The following is a 27,571-nucleotide window of genomic DNA, read 5'->3' on the forward strand; positions in this document are numbered from 1 at the left end:
ACTCATACAACTCAACAACAAAAAACAAAAAAATCCAATAAAAAATGGACAGAAGACCTAAATAGACATCTCTCCAAAGAAGACGTACAGATGGCCAGTAGGCACATGAAAAGATGCTCAGTATCACTAATCATTAGAGAAATGCAAATCAAAACTACAATGAGGTATGGCTGATTCACTTTGCTGTCCACCTGAAACTAAGATAACATTGTAAGTCAACTATCTTCTAGCGCATTTTAAAAATTTTAGTAAAATAATAAATAAATAACATAAAAATAAATTGAAATGCTGGAACAGATATGGAGAAAAGGAGAGAACGCCTCCTACCTTGTTGATGGAAATGTTAGTAGGTACAGCCACTATGGAAAATAGTATGGAGTTTCCTCAGAAAACCAAAAATAGAACTCCCACACAAGCCTGCATATATCCAGACAAAACTATAATTCAAAAAGATAATGCACTGCTATGTTCATAGCAGCACTATTCACAATAGCTAGGACATGGAAACAGTCTAAATGTCCATCAACAGATGAATGTATGTGGTAATGTAGACAGTGGAATTCTACTCAGCCATAAAAAAGAATGAAAGAATGTCATGTGCAGCAACTAGAGATTATCATGCCAAGTGAAGTAAGTCAAAAAAAGAAAGACAAATGCCATATGATATCATTTATATGTGGAATCTAAAATATGGCACAAATGAACCTATTGACAAAACAGAAACAGACTCATAGACATAGAGAACAGACTTGTGATTGCCAAAGGGAAGCGGTGGAGGGAGTGGGCTGCACTGGGATTTTGGGGTTAGTAAAATGCAAACTATTACATTTAGAATAGATAAGCATTGAGGTCCTACTGTATAGCACAAGTAACTATATCTTATTTCCTGGGATAGATCATGATGGAAAATGATATAAAAAAGAATATATATACATGTATGACTGAGTCACTGGTGATGTACAATATAAATTGGCACATCATTGTAAATCAACTATACTTTAATTAAATAAAATGAAAATATAACATTTGTAATACTATTTTAAATTAAAAATATAAAGAACCTAATTAAACACAGAAAAAAATTTTTTTAAATGTTTTGTATTTATTTTCCAAAGATCCAGAAAATTGTTACCTCTCAGCTTCCTCTTTTGTATATTACATGTTAAAAATACTTGACAATTTATGCAAGAATCTAAATCCTGAGAGAATCTAAATCCTGTCTGAAATTTTAAAAATGCAATATGTTCCTGATAATTTTTATTTATCTTATCTGCAAGCATATTGAATACATACATACTACATTATACATTATATACAATTGTAAAACATGTGAATTATATATACAATTGTAAAACATGTGAATTATATATTCTTTGAAAATTTTATTTTTCTTTGTCTTTATTTTGTCATTTATTCAATAAATAGTATCTCAGACAGAGACAATTCAGCTGTATCATTCTATCTTACCCAGCAGCTACAACAGTAATAATGGAAATTAATGTTCATGTTTGATTTTTAGTTTACCAAATGTTTTCACATATCTTTTCATTTGAATCTTTGAAAATTCTGAGGTAGATATTAATATTATTAGTTGTACTAATTTTATATCCCATTTTATAGTTGAAAGAATTAATGGCAAAGAGACTTGCTCAGGGTTTCATGTCCAGTAAGTATAAAAGCTAGAATTTGAAACCTCATGACTGTTCTTTTTGTGTATCACATTGTGCAATGAATTTTTTCCTTAATTTGTGGCTCTAGCAAGGAGTGTAGGGGAAAAGAGGTTAGACTTTTCAAAACTCTTTAAATGTTTAAACATGAAACATATGAAATTAATAAAAACACTACAGAAAATAATATAATTGACATCTACATATCAACCATCAATTTAAATAGCTGTTAATATTTTGCAAAATTCATTTCACATCTCTATGTTTAAATACATAAATTAATACTATGTAATGTTTATATCTAAGGCTGTCTCATTCCTTTTACCTCTTTATCCCATAATTATCCTGCAGTTGTAATATGTTATTCCCATATGTTTTTATACCTTTTTGTGCCTTTTATATACATACCATCATTCACATATTTTAAAAACATATGTGTGTATTTCTTTGTATATGTTTGTGGAATTATGCCATATATTTTAATTGGCAACCTGCTTTTTTCGATTCGGCAATATGATGTGAGGATTTAATTCATTCATTTACATTCCTTTTTAGTATTCCATTGCATGAATAAGCTATATTGCATAGCTGAGGGCAACTTGAGTGTTTATGCTTTTTTTTTTTTTCCTGCCAGAAACATTGCCACAGTAAGCATTCTTTATGTCTCTTTTTGCATATATTTAAGAGATTTCTAAAAAGTAGGTATCTAAGAATAGTAATTCTGGGTCTTATGTATCATTAACCTTACCAGGGAACTCCAAATTGCTCACCAAAATGGTGGTACCAATTTACATTCTCACCAGAATTTCCATATTTCAAGGCCCTTATTTTTCTGATACTAACAGATTATTCAATTTTGCCAACCTAATGAATATGGAATATTTTTTCATTGTTTAATTTTTACATCCTTGATTATTAGTGAAGTTGAGAATTTTAAAGTATTTTATCAGCATGTCATATTTATTTTCTGTATTTTCTTTTAGCTTTGCCCATTTTTCCTATTGTTACATATCTTTTTTTCAATTGATTCATAGAAGCTCTTATATATTCTGGATTATAATATGTTTTTAGGTGCAAAAATTAAGTGCCTTTAATTTTGGCTTGTTTTTTATTTATTTTATCTTACAAATGCTTTTAAAAGTAATGTTTACCATCTTTTATTTTATGAAACTTACTTTTTATGCTTTGTCTAGAAAATCTTTCCCTTCTCCCTATAGTCTTGCACAGGAATCTTTGGATCCTATGGTCTCATTTGAAATAGTCTCTACTTTTTCATGATGAAGAGATACCACTTAACACCAGGATTTAAAATTTTTAAAGCAAATGATAGGAAAGAAGCCAATTTGAAAAGGCCACTACATACTATATAAATCTAACTATATGACATTCTGGAAAAGACAGAACTATGGAGACAGTAAAAACATCATTTGTTATTAGGGCCTTGGCAGGAGAGAAGGAGAAATGAATAAGTGGAGCACAGGGGGTTTTTAGGGCAGTGAAACTCTCCTATATGATACGGTAGTACATGACATTGTACATTTGTCGAAACTCATAGAATAGACAAACGCAAAGAATGAATCAATTTAAACTATGATTATTGGTTAATAAAAATGTATCAATATTGGCTCATCAATTATAACAAATGCCCCATACTAAAGCAAGATGTTAATACAGAGAAAAATAAATTGGAGGTGGCGGAATGAGAGAGTATATTGGGAATTCTACTTTTTGATCATTTTTTTCTGTAAACCTGAAACTTCTACAACAAATATTTTATTTAAAAATAAAAATTCTATTAATTTAAAAGAATGCATTCTGTGGCAGTGAATACTTCTTTTCTCATATGAAAGTGATTGGAATCCTTAAGGAAGTATTAGAAAAAATTTTTTGCAACTCAGAGATAAATTATCTGCTGACTAGGATGTCTAACCCATATTGGTTTATGCCTGTTGTCCTGGTATAATTATTAACTGCATCCTCTATCAGTCTCAAACAGTACCCCATTTAGAAAATAAATTACATCACCTACAGGCTTGACTGTCAAATATGGGATATACCGGTTTCTTTTCGACTAAAACAGGTCGGAGGGTGGTTTATAAATGCTGTCCTGGGTTTCCTCATTCTTGGTGTAAGAAGCAGCTTGGTTTTCAGCATGATGATTACCTCCGGCTCTGGGGTCAGAAATGACAGCTATAATTAATAACTTGGGGAAAAAAATCATAGTTTATGCTAGGAGACAAGTGTGAGTCAGTAGAGGTGTGTTAGAAAGCAACAGATCTTATTCCCTGAGAAAAGAAATTGAAATACTTCTTCTTGGTATGAAGCATGAAGATAAGTTTGCCATTCTCGATCCTTCTGCTCTGCTGTTTACCTTGCTCCTCTACCCCCTGTAAGGAGTAAGTGTATGTGGGCTCTCATACCAATTCTGCTATATGGTCTGAGATAAGCCATTTAGTCTTTACGGGGCCTCATTATTCTCATCTGGAAAATGAGACACCTGGTTCAGATAATCTTTTCCTTTTGGTCCTAAAATTGTGCAATTACGTGTTCTACAATTTTTAGATATGGCACTAGGAGCTAAGAGTAGTGGGAGAAAGGTTGGGAAAATAAATGAGGTAAAAAAAGTGGGGGGGTTCTGAGAAGTTCAGACTTGAGGCTTACACTTCCAACTATGAGAGAGTGGCTGGCATCAATCAAACATCCCCAGTGAGAATAACGAGAAAAACAGATAAAATATAACGAACGAGAGTTTGAAGGCATTAGAGAGAAGCAGCCAGCATTTGAGAGGCCTTGATTACAGACACAAGGGAACCTGTAACATATGCTTTGCTTATCCCTTCTGGAAATCAGCCGATTCTTGGTGCTAGGTGTGCAGTTAAGAATCTGGGGAGAGGTCCCACAAAGCAGGAAAGGGGCTGGAGAGATAAATTTCGATTTCAGAGCTGTCAAAGCAGTCAGGACTTGAGGATCCAAGTTCCTGGAGAGAACAAGGAAGTAAGTGCAAGGAAGTGAGTCTGACCCTTTGTGTTTTTCTCTGTTAGGAACATTCTAAATTTTTAAGCTACTCAGGGTTGGAAGTTAAGATGCTAAGCAAAAATGTGCCAAAACAGCATGGAGTTGTTGGCAGACTCTTGGTTTCAAGGAGAAAAAAACTAAAAAACAGAGTTCAGAATATGTCAAAGAAGCTCCCAGTAAATATCCCAGGCTCCCAGGCAGGACCCCTAGAGCTGTGCTCCAGGACTATGAGAGCAGATAGACCAGATGTAGATGGAGCCTTCCTAAGATCAAAATCCACTCTCTACTCAGTTCAGTCTTGGGTTAGACAAAGGCATTTTCTTTAACATAGTGAGGAGGATGACAAACAATATTAAGACTGTACATATATCATACACAATATACAATATTCAATTAAAAAGATGTACACATGTACACAAAAACTAGGGCCAGATCAGTAAGGAAAAATGGAATTTTCAATTCATAATGCTAGGGTAATTGGTTAGACATGAGAAAAGAGACATGTCTTTTTTTTTAGGGCTGCACACGCAGCATATGGAGATTCCCAGGCTAGGGGTTCAATCGGAGCTGCAGCTGCAGGCCTACACCACAGCCACAGCGACGTGGGATCCGAACTGCTTCTGTGACCTACACCACAGCTCACAGCAACACTGGATCCTTAACCCACTGAGTGAGGCCAGGGATTGAACTTGCATCCTCATGGATACTCGTCGGGTTGGAGGGATGTCTCCTTATCAAGCTACCTTAAAGAAAGAGTTGACAAAATTATAAAGCAATCAGAACTCTTAGATATTGTGGGTGGGAGTATGAATCAGCATAGCCTTGTTTGAAAACAGTCTGTGTTATCTTATAAATAATCTCAACTACTCTACTTCCTTGATAAGCCCTAGAAAAGATGATGCTTGTAAACATCATGTTTAGTATAAGAGTATTTGTAGTAGCACATTTTGTAAAAGTAAAAACAAACAGACAAACACTGGAAAGAACCCAAATATCACTCAGGAATAGAATGAATGTATTCTTTGTGGATGCATTCCACTGAATGCTAGAAATTTGTGGAAAGGAATAAACTGCATCTATAGCAAAAACTTGGATAAATCTCAGGAACAGTATATTGAGGAAAACAAAGCAAGTCATAACAGAACATGTAGGATATGTTTCTATCTGTATCAAATGCAAAGTTTGATGATTTCTCAGAAATTATTGAACTGGAAACAAATAGTGGCAGAATCAGTGAATAAATATAAGACTTGGATCTTTAAAAAAAAACTGAACAACAGTGGAAATTGACAGAACACTGTAAATCACCTATAATGGAAAAAATAAAAATCATTAAAAAAGGAACAAAAGGAACCAAAAAACCTCTGGACAAACCATAAACTAGACAAAACTGTCTAATGTAATTGAGAAACAAAGTAGAAGAAACACAAATATAAGAATATATGGTCCGGCCACTCAAGATGGGTATTTTCTTGCTCTCTGTACATCCCCTTCCTGACCAGTGCCTGCTTCACCTGTACCCTAAGCACATGACTGACCTTCCCATGTGCTTGCCCCAGGTCCCAGCTGGTGATTGTTCTTATCAAAGGGGCAATGAGGGGAGTGCCCCTTGTTGGTTTCCCTGGTAACTAATTAGCCAACCTGACTCTAATTCACCTATAACTCACAATTTGCCCTCCCCATAAACCAGGAGTGAAGCTGGCTGCCATGTCCTATCCACAGAGTGCCTGCACTAGGTTGGGGTGTTGTTCCAGGACCTTACTTCAGATATGTAAGTTCCCTGCATTCATTAAGCCTCTGTCGCTGTCTCTTTCTTTGGTTTTAAAATTAGGCAAGTACAAGCCTTGCAGGCCTGTGGAGTGTATTCCAACAATGCACAATTAAAAATGCTGTTTGCAGTAATAAATTACTGCAAAGTGGTCTAAAACAACACAATTATATTATCTCACAATTCTGTAGATCCAAAGTACAGGTGAGCTCAGCTGGTCACCTGGTTCCTCTGCTCCAGCTCTCACAAAGATAAAATCAAGGTGTCAGACAACCTGGGCTCCCAACTAGGGGCTCTGGGGAAGAATCTGCTTTCAAGCTCATTAAAGTGTTGGCAGAATTCAGTTCCTTGTGGTAGTAAGGTTAAGGTTACTACTTCCTTTCTTGCTGTTACTGGGGAGTCTCTTTCAGGCTTAAAGCTCTCCCTCATTCCTTGTGAACTTGCCCCTCCATCTTCAAACCAGCAACAGCATGGTGTCAAATCCTTCGCATATTCCTCATCTGTCTCGTGGTCCTTCTGCTAAACTTTCTGACTCCCGTCAGAGAAAGTCCTCTGCTTTTAAAAGTTTATGTTCTTTGATTATACCCCAAAGATAATCCAGGAAAATCTCTCCTCCTCAAGTTCTGCAACTTTAATCACATTTGCAAAATCCCATTGCCTTATGGCATAACATGTTCACAAATTCTGGGCATTAGTGTGTGGGTGTTTCCGGGCGTGAGGGATACACAAAAAGATAGGGTTTAATCTACCTACTATAATAAAATGAGGAAGGGAAAATAACCATTGATATGGAAAAACACAAATGAATTACAAAGCACAAATCTATGCAAGTATGTGTGAAAACCTACTGAAATGAATGATTCTGTAAGAAAACATAATTTGCTAATTATATGAGAAGAGACAAAAAAACAATTTATCCATGGAAAGGAATGAATACCAAATATCCCACAAAAGCACAAGTTAAATAGTTTCATGGTTGATTTTTTTTTTTAAACAATTAAGAAATAGACAATTTCAATATGCTTTACATGATCCTGGAAAATTGAAAAAGGAAAGTGCTAGGTATTATTTATTGGTATCCAGCTCTTAAGTGACATCTGTGTTCTTTGTATATATTTCAAAGGTCCGGAAGCAGGGCTTTTCTAGTAGGGTTTTGGTTAGTTCTGCCAGCTGGAGGAGAGGAATGAAGAAGCCAAGTTTTGCTTCTAGCAGAGGTGGGAGGTCCAGGCCTGGGAGGCTCATGAGGGGCAATGATGGGGAGTCCAGAGGCACTGGTGGCCACAGCAAGTGAATGGATATTTCTCCTTCAGGGGCTGTAGCTGTTTCTTGCAGGTCCTGATCTCAGGACAAAATGAACTTCTCTCTTGCTCTTCCAGCTCCTCCAAGCATTTGGAGACCTCATTTCTTGTTTTAACTCCCTCTCTGACTGAAATACCCTGAGTGGTTTCTGTTTCATTTTCTATTGGAAACTGACAGATAAAGAAGGTAAGCTTTCAAGTTTTTATAAAGCTGCTCAAATTGATCAGATAATTTGACAAACACAGCATAAAAAGAAAATGACAATCCAGTTTTATTGCTGAATGTCAATGTAAAACTTTTAAATAAAATGTTAAATATTAAAGTAAAAACATAATTTAATGAATAATTTTATAATTGATAAATTATGACTAACTGGGGCTCACCCAAAATCATTTATCATCTTAATATATCAACAGAGAAAAAGGGAATGAAATACAAGTGTAAATTTTCCAAAGAGGAGACAAATTTGTTTCTTATGGTAATGTGCTAATATAGCCCCAAATAATCAGCTGAGAGCTGTTAGAAACAACATGAATATTTAATAAAGTGACTAGTTACAAAATTAATTTATAAAATAATTAGCTTTTATTTTAAAAACAATAACCAATATGAAAGAAAAATATCTTAGTCACAAAAGCAAGGAGAAAAATAAAACTGGAAAAAAGCTTTTGAAAATGTACACCTTCACATGACTACCAACAAAGGGCATTAAAAAAAAAATAAGATATGAAAGACATATTTTGTTTTTTGATTAGAAATTTGACATTGCAAGGATATTAATTCTTTATAAATGAATCTGCTAAAACCATGGATTCCCATCAAAATATTAAAGTCTTTTATTTTTAACTTTCTTGAATCTGACAAAATAATTCCAAAATATAAATTTGGGATAATACTGAGAGAAAAAAGAAAAGTAATGAGGACAGTGTATCTGTTTCCAGAAATAAGATGTACCATGAATGTTACAGTAATTAAAACAGTATGGCACCAATGCAGGAATAGACTTGCTGACAATGAAACAGAGTAGGAAGTCCAAAATAGGCCCAAGTGCCTATGAGAATTTGGTGTCTGATGCAGTTGACATTTCAAATCTTTGAAAACATGTACTTCTTAATAAACAGTAATAGGATAATTACTTGTATAACACAAGTTTAAATAAATCCAGATCCTTCCCTCTCTCATTATATCAAAATAAATGAATTAGTAAAAATTGTAGTGTACAAGTAAAAATTATAAACATTAGGTGCATATGAGTGAATTAGTTTTATTCTTTAAGAGAAGAAAATTTTTCTAAGAATAAACTCAGAAGCCATAAAAATAATTGGTATACTTTGAACGTAAGTATTAAATTTTTTTCTGTTAGGCTGGACAGATGGATGGATGGATGGACGGACAGGTAGAGAGATGGGCAGAGTCAAAAGACAAATATTTTCACAATATTTGTAAAATATATATCAAGCAAAATGCTTGAATCCCAAGATATGCAGAAAAGCACATGAAAATCAATGTTAAAAAGATTAACAAGCAATCCAATAGAAAAATGGTTAAAGGAGGTGAATAAATAGTCAAAGGGAAAGAAATACAAATGGCTAATAATCTTAGAAATACTCCCAACATTCTTTAAAATTAATGAAATACAATTTAAAATAATGAAACACACTTTCTCATTAATCACATTATGAAAAATTAAACAAGTCTATAATCCATTTGCTGGCAAAATAGAACACAGTGACTGATACACTTTGCCTAAGTACATTTTAATCTTTTTGGAGGTAAAGAGACAATTTCTATACAATTTTTAAAATTCATATATTCCGTAAAGAAAGACTGGGACTTTTCCCTGAAGGTTTAACTTAAATATTTAATTCATAATTACTGGACCCTTAATGTGTGCCATTCCCTGTGTTAAATACCAGGGATACAGTAGTGACCAAGACGGTCTTTGCCTTTGGGGTACCAGGAATCTAAAATGTGGCATTACAGAGTTCCCATAGTGGGTCAGTGGTAATGAGCCCAACTAGTATCCATCAGAATTTGGGTTCAATCCCTGGCCTCACTCAGTGGGTTAAGGATCCAGCGCTGCCGTGAGCTGTGGTGTGGGTCACAGACATGGCTCAGATCCCATGTTGCTATGGCTGTGGTATAGGCCAGCAGCTACAGCTCTGATTTTATCCCTAGCTTGGGAATTTCCATATGTCACAGGTGCAGCCCTAAAAAGACAAAAAAGTAAAAAAAATAAAATGTAGCATTATTTAGAATGATTTAAAACAAAACCAAATCAAACCTGATGTTTGATTTGCATGTTGGTAATCCATACAGCATGATACCATGACATTATTAAGGAGGTTGAGATAATTATAAATATACTTTGCAGGAAAAGTTCATCAACTACAGTGAAGCAGGAAAACAAGTTACAGAAAGTATTCATAGTAGGGCTCCCCCCCAAAACCTATAAAGCATATACATACTCATACACACAGAACACACTCATATACCCATAAATAACAAAACATCTGGAAGAAGGCACACCTCCTTCCAGAGGCCGCCTCTGGAAAGGAAGGCGATGTCAGACTGTTTGTCTTAATTTCATAGATTCCAAATGGTTTACTTTTTCTCATCATCATATGTTAATTTTTAATAATTAAAAAAAAAATCTGCCTCAGAACCTTTTAAAAAGAGTTCTGTCAAAGGGTTTTCTCTGTTTATTCCCATAGCACGTGGAGAGGTCTGTTGGTGAACTCCAAGTTTCCAGGTCCCCCCAGTGGGAGTGGTTTCCTACCTAATTAAGCAGCCCAGCCAGCAGAGAAGGTACGGGCACCGCCGTTTGGAGCACCAGGACTCACACTGAGAGTTGCTCACACTCCTTAATTGTGCGGCAGTCTATCTCAGCTAGAATTGATTTCATTCTCCACGTTCAATACCTTCTAGTCTTGCTGACCATGTTTGCCCTCCCCCTTGTGGAGTTCTCATTCTAGAAGTCTTCCCTGCTATTGTTTAGTTTTGAAGGTGCAAGGGGAAAGCTATTGTGTATTTTGTAACCCCAAAGTAATCATGAAGTGTTTATTTTAATATGCTTCCCTTTCTATTCAGTGCTTGGGCCAAATAGAAAAATACAAAAAAAGCAGAAACCAAAAAACTCTGTGGCCTCGACACTTCATTTTGCAAACAAACCCTTTCAGGGATCTAGGATGGTCCCAAGGCAGCAGTGCTGTGGGCCTCTTAAGACTTCTTTCTTACCCAGAAGAACTTCACAATTCTGTAAAGATTTTGTCATGGCATTTAAGTAGTCTGATATTCTACAATGCAATCATACCTACAAATATGATGGATTATATCTTAGGCACAATGATTGTTTTCAGTGGGGGGAAAAGCCTCTGTAGACGAATTGATACTGGGCCCATGCTGGGTCTTATGCATTAATCATGAAGTATCATGCTTATGCAAATGTGTAGAAGCCCAATTAGGCAGAGAGTACAGAGCCCTGGGAATAATGTTATGGGCTATTGGGTCTTTGAAACACACTCCTTGGCCAAATTTTCAAAAGCAAAGCAGATTTGAGATGCCTTTTTACTTTTGAAAACAGGTGTACAATTGTCTTCTTAGTGCTTATTTCATGCCTTCAACCTTAAAATAAAGCTTTCTCCCAGTTGGCATGATTTTCCCTCATTGCTCAACAGGAGCGGTGGAAATTCTGAATCACTGACAAGAAAATAAAATGTTCATTGAAAATCTAGACGTGCTGAGAATATTGAGGATACATCAATATTTGGGTTTTTTTGCCACACATTTTGAATGTTTCATATATTCGGTTTTCCTCTGGCAATCTCTGCCATTTCTTATATTTTGTGTGATTAATCAAAATATTGGGTTTCTATTTTGCAAATCCTCTGCACACAATGCAAATGTTGTGAAGAGAAAATATCAAATGCTGGAAGACAGGCTCTCACTTTTATGTATTACTTCCCATTTTTAAACTTTATTTTACTAACTTGAAACTGCTGATGTCTTATCCCTGGCTCTTATTTTCATAAGCCACTTGTTCGAACTGCTCCAGGATTGGAAAGGATGTAGGTAGTGATGGATGGGAATGAGGGACAAAAACAAGAGAGTTTAGAGAGGTTTGCTGTACACCATTTAAATATCACTATTGAGGTGGTAATTTTGAATGTGGTTTTGTCTGCACTGCTAATTATTCAGATTAGGCAGATAAATTGACAAATCAAGTGTTGCTATATAACAAAAGGTCATAGGTTAGGAAAGAAGACTACACAGTTTTTTTTGCAGCCACCTATTTGTAATCCTTACCTCTCACCATCTTGTTTGACAAAAGCTTCAGACACACATTCGAACATTTTCTTATTCAAATGGAAACCAGTTTAGTTCTTCAAACCCCATTTCCTTCATCAAAAATATCTAGGCAACATCTGATTGATAGGTCATTTACTTGTTTCCAATATAGCTCTCACTGATGGCTGGAGGTAGGTAAAGGATTGGAAGGGAATGAAGAGAAGAGGGGGAGGAATGGAGGGAGATGAGGTGGAAAAAGGAGGGAAGACTAGTAGGTCAAGGGAGAGAGAAAGAGAAAGAGGGAGACTTTCTTTATAATGTTTGGCAGTCAAAGTTAATGTCTGGAAAACTCCCCTTTGGGAGGAGAAAAGACTTCCTGACTTTTAAAAATGGTGTTAATCCACTGCTCTGCTTTTTTAGAATGCCCCTGGCTATGTGAGTAGCACTTCCAATTAGATCCGCTTGAAAAGTCTGTACAGAAATCTAAAGCCCTCCTAATGCAATTTATTACATTAGGCTGTACAACAAAAGATGGGCTTCTCTTAGCCCAAACTGCATTACGGCCTTGGTAAGTTAGTCCAGTCCATCTTTTCTGACAAAACTTCTTAATCCTGGCAACAAAATCATCCTTTTTTCATCTGTTTTCTTCCTCTGTCATGTGCATGTGTCGCACACACACACACACACACACACACACACACAACTTTAACAATTAAAAATGTTTTTTTAAAGTAATCACTGCTTCTCATTCTGTGAAGTCTGTAGGAGAAGAATTCTCCATGTAATCACTGTATCAGTGGAGAAACTCATTTCTAAACATATTATTAAAAAACCAGGACTAGCAAGTGGACTTTGTAGGACTTGTTCTATCTCTTTCCCATGACTTTTAAGTAGTTTTGGAAAGAGAGGTATACCCATTCATCTAAAGCTATACCCATTCATCCCATTCATGTAAATCCAATCGATTTACAACTGGGGTCCTCCCCTCCTCTCTAAATGTGGAAAATCTCGCCCTCCCCACAGGCACTGTCCTCCTTGAAACTGGAACCTATAAGCAGAATGATCAAAGGGTGAGAGAAAGACCATCTACATCTGATTTCCATTTTGGGTAGGTTTATTTAGGTGTTTTCTGTTTCCATAGCAAAAAAGGAAGCAGCAACTGGAGCAAGAAGATGATAAAGAATTATGATGTTAAGTTAAAATTTGTTGAACGGAAATTAATAAAACCTGATGACACTCCAGAGTTTTCTGTTCTACAAGTAAATTTATAAAAGGTCCTTTTGTGGAGTTTCATGGTGGCCTAGTGGTTAAGGACTTGGTGGTGTCACTGGGAACTTACACATGCCAAGGATGTGGCTCAAAAATGAGGGGGGTGGGGTATATTTGTGTCAATGTTTTCCTTGTTTGCTTGCTTTTTGTTATTTTGTTTTTTATGTTTATAAGACAAGTATTTCTTTCCAACGTGGTCCAGAACAAAGGGGTGGAGTAATGCTTGTCAAGATCTAAGGACACATATAGAACAGTCTGGGGAACTCCCTGGCCCTAAACCTTGGAGGATTTAGATCTGAGAAAAATAGTCATTTAATTGGGCTTTAAAGACAATGAAACTGAGAAAGTCTGTACTTGGTCTTTTATATAAAAATTTTAAAACCAAGAATAAGAAATAGGGAAAGGGAGTATGTGTCTGCCTCTAGAGGGAAGAGAATAATATCCTTTTCAGAACCAATTGATTTTAGCGTGAGTTCTTTTTTTTTTTTTTAAGGTAAAAATAAAAAGAACAAAAAAATCATCTGAGGAGAAACTAGATGATTCTGCCAAATTTACAACAAAGTATTGCTATTTGAGGTATTACTAAGAATAGATCGGAGCAGGGAAATTCAATTAAAATTGGTTTGGGGGAATCAAGGGAGTCAACAATTGAGAAATAAGAGTCCAGAGTTCAGTCTGGGGACCTGCAGAGAAAACTGTTCAACTTGGAATTAATGAATGGCTTTGGGGTCTAGCAAAAAAGGCTGAACTTGAACTAGGCAAGAGCCAAAGACACTAACTATCCTAAGAGAAAAATAAAAGAAATAGTTAATGAACAAGTTAACAAATTGTGTGTAGTTAGCAACAAGAGTATGTGCTAGATGTGTGAATGGGGGTGAGGTATATATTTGTGGTATGTGTGTATTTGGTGTGGGCACCCAGGTGTTCCGACACTGCAGCACATGCCCTTGATTGCAGGGACTTTGCAATATTGACAGGCCCTGAATGTGGTCTGTCCTGGGGAGGAGGAAGTGAAGGTGCCCAGAGACATGTGGTTTGGGGTGCCTCCCCTTTGTAGAAGGAAAAATGCACATATATTTCTCTGATTATCGGAGCACTATTCTTATCCATCAAGTGGTCACAGTCACCCCTGAGTCTTGTTCTTGACAGCAATTTAAAGTGCCATGTTTTCAGCAAGGGCGACTAATTCTGACATTTTATTTTCAACCATTTGGGTCAGTTGACATTTGACTAGCTCTCAAGTTTACTACCAAAAGATGGCTTTTGCTTCTCTGCGGTTAATAATATTTGCTGAACTAATTTTTATCAAATTTTTAAAAATGTCATCATCTTTAGCCAAGGAAAGGACAAGGAAAAGCTTTCTTTAAGTGAGAGCTCTTTTGTATTAGTGGAACACAAAAGGTTAGAATGAAAAGTTTTGGCCATCCTAGATGTGGCCATAGCCTCTACTTAAAATTTCCATTTTATTTAATTTGCGTGGCTAAATTGGAGCTACTTAAAGTGAAAGCTAAGTAGTTGTATGGAAAATTTTTATATGGTTAAATTAAATGATGGAAAAGAAAAAGCACCAGTCTTTCTGCTCACTTACCATAAGGTCCAAGAAATCATAAGAAAAATTTCTAAAATGTAGTGTCTAGGGAATTCCCTGGTGCCTAGTGGTTAAGGCCTCAGTGTTGTCACTACAGTGGCTCAGGTTTGATCTCTGACCCAGGAACTTCTACATGCTGTGGGCATGACCAAAATAAATATAAAATAAAATAAAATGTGGTAGCTAATCTGTCATTCCTAGGCTATCCAGGGATCTTAGTCACTTACAGTTCATACATACAAAACACACTTATATCCTGCTGAATGCTGCTTAGGAAACATAGGAAATAATTAAATGCGGTAAAAAACTTTGAAAAAATGAAACTTAAACTGAGAAACTTGATCTGACAGACCACTTAAGCAAATATAAGGAAACAAGCTGCAAAAACATACAATCAGAATTTAAGCAGAGGGTAGGGATGAGAGAAGCAAGCTTCTGTGGAAAAATAAGCTAGAACCAAAAATGGTCCTGTTATTACCAAGCTTATAAAAAATTTGTAAGAAAAATTTGTAAGAAAAATTGGATATTGCAGAATCTGAGGAATTTCACTTCTGCTGAGGATTGCTAACAACATCCTGTATACCTACAGTTAGTGGTCACACGTATCTCCTAGAAATTTTCTTCACAAAAAGGAAGTTAAACTTGAGATTGGAGCCCTGAAAAAGATACTGAAAATCACCTTCATTTTCCTTTCAATTCCAGGAGGGACCTAAGGGAAGCTTTCTTTGCCTAGGACTGTTGTCCTCTTTCCTTTTACTTAAGTAGTTTCTTGGTTCTAAGTTTGTTACAGATTCTTAGATATGATCCAAAGTTAGGCTCAACTACACTAGAAGGGACTAACACCCCCTAAACTTTTCAGAATGAGAAATGGTTTAAAGAATATTTTAAGAATGTACAGCAAAGAGAGAAGATCCTAGGAAAGCAGTGACATAAATAATAAAATTATTCATTTTAGAATGTAAGATTCAGAGTTCCTGTTGTGGCGCAGTGGAAACAAATCTGACTAGACCATGAGGTTGTGCATTCAATCCCTGGCCTCGCTCAGTGGGTTAAGAATCTGGTGTTGCCATGAGCTGTGGTGTAGTTCGCAGACACAGCTCAGATCCTGCATTGCTGTGGCTGTGGTGTAGGCCGGCAGCTGTAGCTTGGATTGGATCTCTAGTCTGGGAACCTCCATATGCCACAGGTACAGCCCTAAAAAGCAAAAAATAAAAAAATAAAAATAAATAAAATGTAAGATTCATATCCTAACAAAACAAAAGGCCTTCCTTCATAGCCTGGATGGTGATCATTATTGTCTGGACACTGGCTTTCTGCAGGGTCCCTGATAGGAAATGCATCCAGATCTTCTTTGTTTTTTTAAGGGCCACACCTGAAGCACATGGAAGTTCTCAGGCTAGGGGTTGAATCAGAGCTATAGCTGCTGGTCTATACCACAGCCACAGCAATGCCAGATCTGAGCCATGTCTGCAACCTACACTATAGCTTATGGCAATGCCATATCCCTAACCCACTGAGTGAAACCAAGGATCAAACCCAAGTCCTCATGGATACTAGTCAGGTTCATTACAGCTGAGCTACTATGGGAACACCCCAGATCTTCTAAGTCCTAGGACCTTAAAATGTTTTGTGCCATGACTGTCTTGGGCCATCTGGTGAAGCCTATGGGTTCCTTTCTTCTCAGAAAAATATTTTGACAAAGACAATCAATTATTTGTATAGGAACCCCTAGTTTCAGAACATATCTGTATTCTATTCATAATATTGATGTATTTTGAAGCTGGGGCCAACAGAATGTCCTGATAAACTGGATCTGGCTGAGAAAGGAAAGGCTGAAAAATGACTCCAAAGCTTTTTGGGCAGAACAAATGGGGGATGGAGTGTCCATGAAATTGACCTATCTGTACTTGATACTTAGAGAGATATAGGGGAAGAAAGTGGCTTGTTGCCTTTGAGATTTTTTCTCATATTTGGCATCCACTAAGTTGGTGATTGTTACTGGGCTTTCTTTTTTTTTAATTCTGCAGATGGAATTTTTTTTTTTTTTTTTTTTTTTTTTGGCATATGGAAGTTCCTTGGCTAGGGTCGAATCAAAGCTGCAGCTGCCAACCTACACCAACAGCCACAGTCACATTGGATCCAGATCCCTACCCACTGAGCAAGGCCAGGGATCGAACCCCATATCCTCATGGATACTAATCAGATTCTTAACCCTCTGAGCCACGATGGATCTCCCTGCAGATGGATTTTTTGATGGCCTTGATGAGAAAGGAAATGAGTAAAAGGGGCCATTAAAAGTTCATTCCTTCAATGCAATGGAATTTATTTGTTCTATCAATGCTTTCCTTTATTGGTCATTGAGTTATTAAATCTTTTTCATGCTGTAACAATGCTAGTTCCTTACATGACTGCTACTCACGACCAGATATTCTCTATGAGGTCTGTTCATGGACAGCCTGGTTTGATGCTTGATAAAGTGTAAATAGTGCAAAAAAGCCACTGAAGGAAGTATCACAAGCACTCACTGTGAGCTCAGCAAATTCAACGTAACATTGACATTGATAGTACACCTTTATTTAGAACACCTTATATTTGGTTTTATTTCTGAGTGTATCTGATCATTGTTTCCTGTGTTATTCTTTGGAGTAGTTAATGAAACGTTCAAGGTCAACTTTCATCAAGGAACAAGTAACTGAGAAGTGTCAGCTGGCAGCCTCTCCATTTATAGCCAGCTAGCACAAAGGCCAGTGAATGAATGGCCCTGCTCAGTACACAGTGATAGGACATTGAGTCGAGCATGTAATGGGGCTTCAATTCCTGAGTCTAGTTGTCTTGGCTGGCTGGGAGAAGAGGAAATGGGGAGTTCACTGTGTTTGCCTTGAAATGGTCCTTTCTTTACTTTTGAAACTGCTGGGCTTAAAGTCCAGATTGTTTTAGAAATCCCTGTTCTCTGTAACTATTTGGGGTCATCAGTAGTGAGTGAAAGGACCATGGAGATAAGAGACAAAGTTTAAATGGAAGGGAGAGTGTGCCAATTTACACCACGCTGGGATTTTTTGAATATGTGTTGGCTCTCCTTCAGTTTGGGGCCTGGGGTTTCAAGTTTTGAAGTAGGCATATTTTTACAGTATTGCTCTACTTTTCCTGACAATATATATGTGAATCTCTTCTAGACTGATGTGTGCCAGAGAAGGTAAAGTCATTAAAAAGTGTGTGTTTGGCAAGGGGTATTGTGGACTTAGAAGTGGGAGAAAAGAGAAGGTCACTGGGGTTAGGGAAAAGGGAGGAGGAGACAGACGACAAGAAATAAAGGGGGAAAGCATCTGTTTCTTTTCCTTTGTGCAATTCTAAAACCATTGGAACCGGAATGAAGAAACCACAGAAAAAATGTATTCCCTTTTACCTGTACAATGTGTAATTCTCTCCTTCACTAGGTATATATAATACCCACTCTAGGCAAAAGTATTAGTAAATGAAATTAGTTCCAAAATCTCCTATTCTGTTTCATTGGGTGTGGTGATGATACACACAATGGACTCAGCTCAGGCGCCTTGACATTTCCTCATGGATGTGCTCTGACTCCACATGGATCCATTTCCACATGGATCTTCTCTGACCTCCCTCAAAATATACTTGTCCAGTGTCCCAGACTTTCACAGCCCAAAATATGACTGAATTAATTAAATCTTGTAAAAAAACCAAAACCCTCCAAATCATATAATAAGTCTTTTAACTAGATAATTATCTAAATAAGAAGTAATAATTTCTAGATAATAGCTGAGCTCTTAACTCATTCTAGACAGGATTTTCATTTTAACAAGACACATAACATGCCTTACCCAGGAGAACTAGCATGACCATTTCAAGACAGTTTAAGAGATTGGCAATAAGGATGTATTGTGATATGATGGTCCTTCCAGTTTTCTTTAAATCTGACCTTTAAGTGACAACCTGTTCAGGCCCAGGAAATTGTATAGGCAAACAGTAAGACTATACTTTTTATCATACAGACTATAACGGGTTCTCTGGATTTTCATCATTAAAATTACAAAATGATTGGAAATACCTTATATGAAGACAGTGTAAAGAATTTGAATTATTTTGCTAGAGTAATTTTGTTAATAACATTAAGAACTGTTATTAATTTCTTAATTATTCCACCGCTTAGGATTAACATAAAATGCTCTAATCGTAGCAGAGAAATTTTTAGAATTTAGGACCAAGGTTATTATTTAGTTCTACTTCTGAAATCTCAATTAAAAGTTTTCAACTTCTACCTCTGTAGATTTTCAATGACCAGGTTAAATAACTCTCTTGGGCTGGCTGGTTAGCTTATCAACCTGATAGCTTACTTAGGTTTTTTTTTCTATTACTAGGATTTGGAAGCTGTGGCATTTCCTAGCACTGTCCTCCCCTCATACAACTCAGGGGCAACCAAAAATGGTGGATTCTTTTCTTTGATTCTGAGTTCCCTCAAGGAATGTCAAGAATTTTACTGAAAATATCTGCCTAATTTGCAGAGAATAAATTCTCATGCTGCTCTTTTGCAAATATTTCAAATTATTTGGCCCTCCTAAACAGTAAATTAGACCTGACATGTTAATTGGTTTAGGAGCCATGCATGATGTTTTGCTCCATTTGTGACTAATTTCTAATACATTAGTATGTTTGGGGAAAAAAAAAAAAAAAAAAAAGATCAAGTTGGAGAAAACTGGGCCTAGAATGCAATCATCCTGCAACTTCTGTTATCAGGGAGACCACAGACACTAAAATTAGTGTGAAGAAGCACAAAGGTGGCTCATTCCAGACCTGGGCTGATGATTCATATGACCTCAAACATATAATTTTACTTCCTCTTTCCTGGGGTTTTTCCTCCAGTAAAATACATCTAATAATACCACATACCAGCCTCATAAGGAAATTGACAAATTAATGAGATAATAAAAATAGTGTGGAATAGTGTTGAAAAGACCTCAGGCCTTGTATTCATATTCTCTCCTGCTGTGTGAAACATCTGACCCATCCAAACCCATTCTTCAATGACTGTTGAGCTAAACATAATCTCTTAGGATGGAGAAACAGCCCACCTCCCACTCAGGTCTTCTTCTGCCTTCCTAACTTAGTGACTGAAGTCATTTATCAATGTTGAACCTAAATCTGCTTTTTGGTGGAAATATATACCAATATCTGTGCCTTTTCAGTGAACCTGGCAAAGATCAGCATGTTTGCAAAATCACAATGTACTTTTCATTGAAATAATAACATCCCTATAGTCATGTTTTTGTATTTTTTTTCCTTCAGTCTTCTTTTCCCTAGGATTAGTGTTTGGCAAATGTTAGAGTAGAGTTAGACACATCAAAAAGCAGAGTCTCACAATGAACACAATTTATTCTTCATTTGAGTCATACTATCAGTGATAAACAGAGACATTTGGTAGTTTTATAAGCTTTCTGTAGCCACTTGCATACTAAAAAAATATATTTTTAGCATAGAACTACAAATAGTCTAGAACTTCTGTAAACGAGTTTGAGCTAGGAAGAGTTTGTTTGTCTCTTGATGAAACAGCCTGATTGAGATACATGAAGATTACAACTAACTTTTAGTACTGGCATTTACAATCACTTCAAGACCCAAGTGTATTACGTTGGCCTAATTTCAAGCCACCCTCCTACTGACAAAAATTTTTCCCTGTTCACGTGGTGTGGAGTTCGCCACTTTGGTCCTTCATTCTTTGCTTCACAAAGCTAATATGCCATGACTATCCCCTTAGGGAATCTGCCATGTTCTTCTTCTTTTCCTAAAATCTCCCCGACCAGGTCATCTCTTCTTGAAAACTTGTAGAACAGCTTTATTTTTTGCTGTTTCTGATTTCGGCTTCATGAGATCACCAGTGTCTGTGCAAAGAGGCTTTATTACCTCTCTCTTTTTTAAGCTCTCTGCTCCTTCCAAGGTGTGCATACAGTTGTATTTTTTTTGTGAAGATGGGGAGGCTACAGTGTTGCTTGGACCCCAAAGCAATACTGCTTGTGCTTAAGCATATTGAAAAGTTTTGCACAAAGCCCTTATTATTCCTTCCTCTCTTCGCTCCTGGCATAAGCAATTCCAATGACTCTCCCAAACAAAAAGGAATCTTCCAATACAGACAAGACAAACAGATAGACAAATGTAACGCAACACAGAAATAAACGCACACACTTGTTTCATAGAATAGCACACAAAGGTTAGACATATTGGACTTTCTCTTCCATAACACAGACCAAAGAAAGAAGCAAAACATTATCCCCTTTGTCCGCAAGAACTTTCTAAAACCTTTCTGTCCTACTCACCCCCAGGAGATTAGAAGTTAGAAACTGATCCTGGCTTGACTTTTTAGTAACAACCTGTATTAACATAACAGCTACTTGTTTTTATAGTTAGAGAAAAACCTTTTTAATATGTGCAGGAATTCATGGTGCTATTTCAAGGGACTCAAATAGTCTTCCAAATGTAAAGTTTTATTCTGAAGGAAAAAAAGGTAAAAATTTCAATGAGTGCGGTTTTTAGATCTAAGTTTTTTACTAATGTACATTCAATACATTTAATATAAGTTGGCTATTTTTCCCTGTGTAATATTTGGGTTGGCCTTTTTGGCTCTAAGACACTTAGAGTGTGGGAGATAATGGCAAGAAGTGATAACTGAATTAAAGGTTGCGAAGGAAACTGAAGGGAGTTGGAATGGGTTTCCTTTACTGCTTAAATCATGGGTCCGTTTGGCTAGAATTATTTACTAAGATTAACCATTAGCCCACAAAAGTTATAAATGCATGCTGAAAAGGTACCCTGTAGCAATCTTCAAAAAAAAAAAAAAAAATCTAAGACATCATAAAGCAAAAAAAACAAAACAAATGATCTGGAATTTTACCACTCTGTCTCTGATAAGAAATCTACATTAAGGAAAAAAGTCTGGTATTGAAACAGTCCTTTGGAATATTAAAAGGGTGAATGTATTATTTGGTTTAAAATGCAAATATCAGAAAGAAAGGATTGCTAATAAGGAAGATGCTCACTGTTCAGTTGTTCTGGTAACAATAGGTTCAAATGAATAATTGCATGATAGCAGGAGATAGGGCTTTAGTTTATCATAGAATGCTCTTAATTAGACTTGCACACTAAGTTATGTTTCTCTGAATTGCCCCATGTATTATTTGATAAACTTTAATTGGATTATTTTACAATCATGTGTCATCTTGGTCTGATCAAGGCTCAGTGTGCATATTGGCATATTGCGACTATGTTGGTTTGGACTGGTGCAAACTGGAGTTCATCCAGGCCCCCAGTTGTAATTCCAGTGACGTCAACTGAGGTATTGAATAGATTAGGTTATTCTGCAGCCCAGAGTTGAGTCCTTTATTAGCTCTTCCAGTATTCGATAATTATAATGAAGATCACAAAAACTGCAAGATCTAATTAAGTTTGAGAACTTCCAAAAATTGACTTTTCCTGTAAGAAAATTTTTCATGCTGAATTGAATGTTGGACAATCCCAGAAAATTAAAGGAAATTAAGCCTCTTGCATGACTATATTTCAATTTTCCTCTTCATACATAGAAGCATAGAATCCTGGGGCTAAACACAGGGTGAACAACTCCTAAATAAAACAATTTGACACATGGCCAGATTTAATGTCTCATTCCCATCCAAGAAAAGTTTGTCATAAATAATGCTCTCTTGTGATTTAGGGCATTTAATTTTCTGGACTATTTTACTTGCATTACTTGGCCTTTATCCTCACATCATCTGAATATGCATGGAGAGATGTTTTGATGCACTTTATTATAGCTGTGTTGACCGCAGCCGCAGAGCGCTAGTAAACTGTGGTTCAGTTAGTATGTAAGATAAGCTTTTAAACATTAATTTACTTATTTTTTAAACATTTTGTTGGAGTAGAATTGACTTGCAAGAATAAATTTGTTGAACCACACAATTCTTCCATCTGAAAAATGTTGGTCATGTTACATCACAGGTTCTTGTGAAGATTGGAAATGGTCTCTTATTGAGGTGTGCCCTTTCTAGTTTAATGGTGTTTGTGTGATCCCCCCTCTTTGGTCTGACTGTCTTTGGCGTTTCCAGAAACCCTGCCTGCACAGCACAGGTTCCTTGTTTGCAGAAATGTGCCTAATCCCCATTCTGGGACTGTATGAATAAGCAGCAATGTAAGCATTCAGCCCCAATATTTACTCTTAGGATTTAGGAGTTGGCAGTAGAAACCAATTAGCCTGTATTTTCTCTTTCGATCCGAATCATCAAATGCCAACCAAGGTGGAACTCCATATCACGCAGATTCTATTATAAATTGATCTGGAAAAACTGACATAGTGGTATCATTTTGCCCCCCCCCCTTTTATATAGGAGAATAAACTGTCTCAGGTGGGCACTGTAATATCATGATGGGTCACTTTAAAACATGGTATGTGGTAATTTTCTGCTCATCAGCAGGGCTGCACCTGAACAGTTCTCAGTTTCTTCTAACTCGACTCTTTTCTGCTTCCCGATTTTAACATCCCCAGATGGTAGGCTGGTCTACTTAAGAGGCCTGAATTTTGATGGATGCAGCATATGATTTGAGACTTAACAAGGGCTCCCATAAACATTGGAGGCCTCCTATGTGCTCAACCCTCACCCCCCACCTTTCATCACTAATATGAGCCAACTGTGGCAGAGACTGATTCGTTTGTCGTCAAACTTTATCATTCAAGTGCATTTATCTTTGGCATGGTGTGTCGGGCAGAAAGTCAGGAAAATCCAGTGTATATAATAAGGCGAGGGCAAGGTGGCGTTTTTCATTGTGCCAGATATGGCAGAGCAAGAGGAGGGTGCAAGCTCACAAAGGGAAGATCTGTAGTCGATAACTACTGGGGAGCATGGATTTTGGAAGGGTGGAAAATCCTGCGTGTTCAAAGGGAAGGCGTGGGGCAGCAACCAAATGCAAGGTGACTATCGGTTATGTGTTTCCTCTCAGGGCATTCTTTGCCTATCGCGCCATTTTTTTTTTTCCTTTTGGGCTGCACCTCTAGCTATGGAGTTGTCAGTCCTAACAGTGAATTGGAGCTTGGCACTCTTGCCTAATACCAGAGCCACAGCAACATCAGATCCAAAGCGCATCTGCCAACCTAAACCGTAGCTTGCAGCAACACCAGATCCTTAAACTACTGACGTAAGGGCCAGGGATGGATCCCTCATTTCTCACGGACACCGTGTCAGGTTCTTAACCTGCCTGAGTACCATAGGAACTCCTTATTCAAGCTCTTTCTTGACACACTTCCTACCGGCAAAAACCTTTGGGTCCTTTCAGCTCACCTTCTCACTCTCATGTACTGGCTCTTCTCGTGGCTTTAGGCCATTGCCGAAAATGCTTACTTTGGACTCCTGGCAAGGAATAGCCCATAGGCCTCACCATGATGGAGTTATGTTTCTCTATCTCCTGGATCCCTCTGCTTCCAGTGGTCCCAAGGTACATATTTCATTGTTAGTTTTCAAGGAGAAACTGCGGAGGAGAGAGATTCAGTGCTACCCTTTAGCTTCTCAACTCGCCTTTCTGGGCTATTTTTCCTTCGTCTCCTTGGAATCCGTCCAACTGTTGCCCTATGAACAGTGCACTGGCACAGCCCCCATTTTTGATTGAGAGACACGAATACAATTCATTTTAGATCTCCATTGGATATTTATGTCCAATGTCTAATTGCATTATGTCTTGCCAATTCATTTATTCGACTTCTACTCTGTGCCAGGCACTGCTGTATGGTATTGGAGATACATGAGGTGAATGAATGCAAATAGTAGCCCTTTCCCTTGGTGATCATGTGCATAGTTGACTGATAGCACATAGCACTTACAGCAGGCAGGCACTTTACTTGCTTTGGTTATTTCATACTTACAGGTGATGGATACACATTTCCCCGTTGCAATGAGGAGATTTGAAGAAGGTGAGCTTTGCCAAGTTCTTGCTGCTAGTAAGTGATAGGCTTGATTTTCAAGTCCATCAACTATGGAAGGAGAGTCAGACGTGAATGCATGTTTTCCATATTTAGATATATTGTGCTACTAGGACTCTAAATGGCTTTCTCTGATAAATAATAAACAAAGCTTTTGCACAGCAGATGTAGAAACTGCTCCTATCTTCCAGTTTTCTTCTGTGTGCTAACTTACAATGGCACGGTTGAAGTGTTATGGCCTGATTAAAAGTCTATTAAGTGCACAATGTAAGGGAAATAAAAGACAAAAGTGTATGCTGTGTTTTAGAAGATAGGATTAGCGGCACAGAATATCTGAGTGGATGCTGAGTTTCCCATATTGGTTAAAATAAAAAAAAAAATTTAGAAAACCAGGTAAATGTAAATCACTCATATTTTAAAGATGGCCTGGTGACCTGCTAAACTCCCAAAGCTGTTGAACCAGAGGAACCCTAACTCTATATAAAATGGATATTTTCTTAGATAAAAACTGGCCAGGCTGCTACCGAACACGATTTTTGAACTGAAAGGGCTCTGAGGAAACAACTTCTACAAAATCAAATTACCTTAATGCAAAGTGTCTCGCTAGCTCAGGAGTAAACGTGCCTAAAATGTTCTACTTTTTTCTGGTTTCATTATTTACAGAAGCCTTTATTAAGCCATCCAGAGAAGTATATTAGGAATAGTTAGAACTGTTATCAATCAGTTTTTAGTTTTACCAGTTAATTGCAGAAAATGGGGCAATGTAAAACAAGATGGTTAGAAGACATACCAAGTTAAATAAAGGGAAACAAAACACAGGAATGGTGAGTGCCCCTCTTCAATCTTTCTCAGCCATCCCTGGCAAAGCTTTGTCTTCTTCCCCACACCGAAGAGTAGAGTCTATGAGGAAGAGCTTTGGTTTTTGCTCACTCCTCTCTCTTCCAGAGTCCTAAATCGGCACCTAAACAGTGCTCACGTCAATATTGTTGACATCATTGGCTAAATGAGCATCAAACAAATTAAAGGAAATAACATTATATTGCTGAATAAAAGTTCATTTGGCAATGTTCTGTACAACTTGAGGAAGTCCCCTTTTCATTGATTGAGAAGACAGTTACAACCTTGGGTTAATTTTATTACCTTAGGTAACTGTCGTCTAAACCAGCAGGATTTTAAGTCTCATATCAGGAGAGGATTTGTTTTTCTTTTTCTTTAAACCCATTATTGAAGTGAAAATACATAATTATCAGGCAAGAACAGGAGAAACAAACAGTGAACTAAGTGGTAAATAGGATTACTCATTATCAGAGTCCAGTCAGGAGTTCTCGTTGAGTATATGCAAGGTTAAAAGCCTGGTGTTCCTGCAGTGGCCCAGGTTGCTGTATGTGTGCAGGTTCAATCCCTGGCAGAGAAACTTACACTGATGCAATGGGTGTGGCCAAAAAAAAAAAAAAAAAAAAAAGTCAGGTCAGTAATATTTATTTGAGAATAGAGAAGAAAAGAATGAGGGGATGTAGCAAAAAAGTTCGTGCTTTGAAATCTATGGTTTTTAAAATCTTTATTCCTCTTGTGGCTTTGAGGGCCCACTTTCTGTGCGATAGGCCCCAATCACTGCTATTGACTGCTTTATGATTCTCTCTCACTTCCAAACCAGCAATTTCCTAACTTCCAAATAAGGCCCCAATTTAAAATGGAATTAAAAATAAACATTTTTTATTTCACCTATTGCTCATGTCATTTAAAACTCATTCTGCTCCATTGTTAGAACCATTAATATGCCAATTACCAAGACTTCAAAAACTCATCTCTTCGCCTCTCATATCCCCTCACTGTCCTGTTCATCCATTCCCGCCATTTCAGCCTTTTTATCTGTGCAACAAACGTTCTGCTGAATGCCATCAATAACAGGGCTGGCATTAGTGATGGACACTCAACAGGCAATTTATATTTTTTGATTTCAAAAACACACCTCTTTTGCTTAATGTGTGATAGATGAGTTGAAAGAATGTAAGCAGGAGGACCGTAAGTGTGAATTATCTGAAAAACTATTTATCATACACATCAGAATAAACTCTTGACTCCACCTCCTCCAAATTGTCTATGAGTTTATGAATGTGGGATATTGGTACCACAGACTGATTATCATAAAACATAACAATAAAAGAAAAAAAAAGATTCTATGAAGTTTAAAAAAATATTTTTTTTTCTGTCATGTTATTTTCTACTATAATACTAGCGATCTCAAGGTATAACATACAGTTTGGAACAATATGGATGTAAATCCTTATTCTCAGTACTTGTAATTTTGAAACTCTGAATTTTCTCAGATCGTAATTAGTATATTAATTGGTTTGTTACTTTCATAATGCATCTGACAAAGAGCTCGTTCTAAGAAATAGGGACTGATTTGTGCTTCTGGGTTGCTGAGTTTTGCTTCACGTTGTGCTTGATTTTAAGATAATTCAATTTGATATTTGTTTTTGGTTTTTGCACATAACCTTTTTTAAGCCCACTGTGTCACATGTTAAGTAAGCTGATTTTGTAAATGAGATAATGTGATAATTAAAAAATCCACTTGCTAAGTACTGTGTGTTTGGGCTAAATGTGAAGTGAATAAAAATAGTTCATGTTAAATTATCATTCAACCCCTCCGTTTTTTATACGAAACTTCTCCACTCTTTTTTGCCAGCATTCCTTTGCCAGTCTGA

The 27,571-nt window shown here is 36.9% G+C and overlaps 1 long non-coding RNA gene across 2 annotated transcripts; it reads left to right on the forward strand.

The window, feature by feature from the left end:
• Positions 6,369-14,370, forward strand: LOC110261582. Of its 2 annotated transcripts, XR_002345879.1 has the most exons (4): positions 6,369-6,453; positions 7,827-7,935; positions 10,464-10,557; positions 13,060-14,370. It is a non-coding gene; the product is annotated as an uncharacterized LOC110261582 (long non-coding RNA). The 2 variants fall into 2 exon arrangements; XR_002345878.1 differs by lacking the exon at positions 13,060-14,370 and having other exon boundaries at positions 10,464-10,885.

This window comes from Sus scrofa, chromosome 7 (assembly GCF_000003025.6).
Source record: "Sus scrofa isolate TJ Tabasco breed Duroc chromosome 7, Sscrofa11.1, whole genome shotgun sequence".
NCBI lineage: Eukaryota > Metazoa > Chordata > Mammalia > Artiodactyla > Suidae > Sus > Sus scrofa.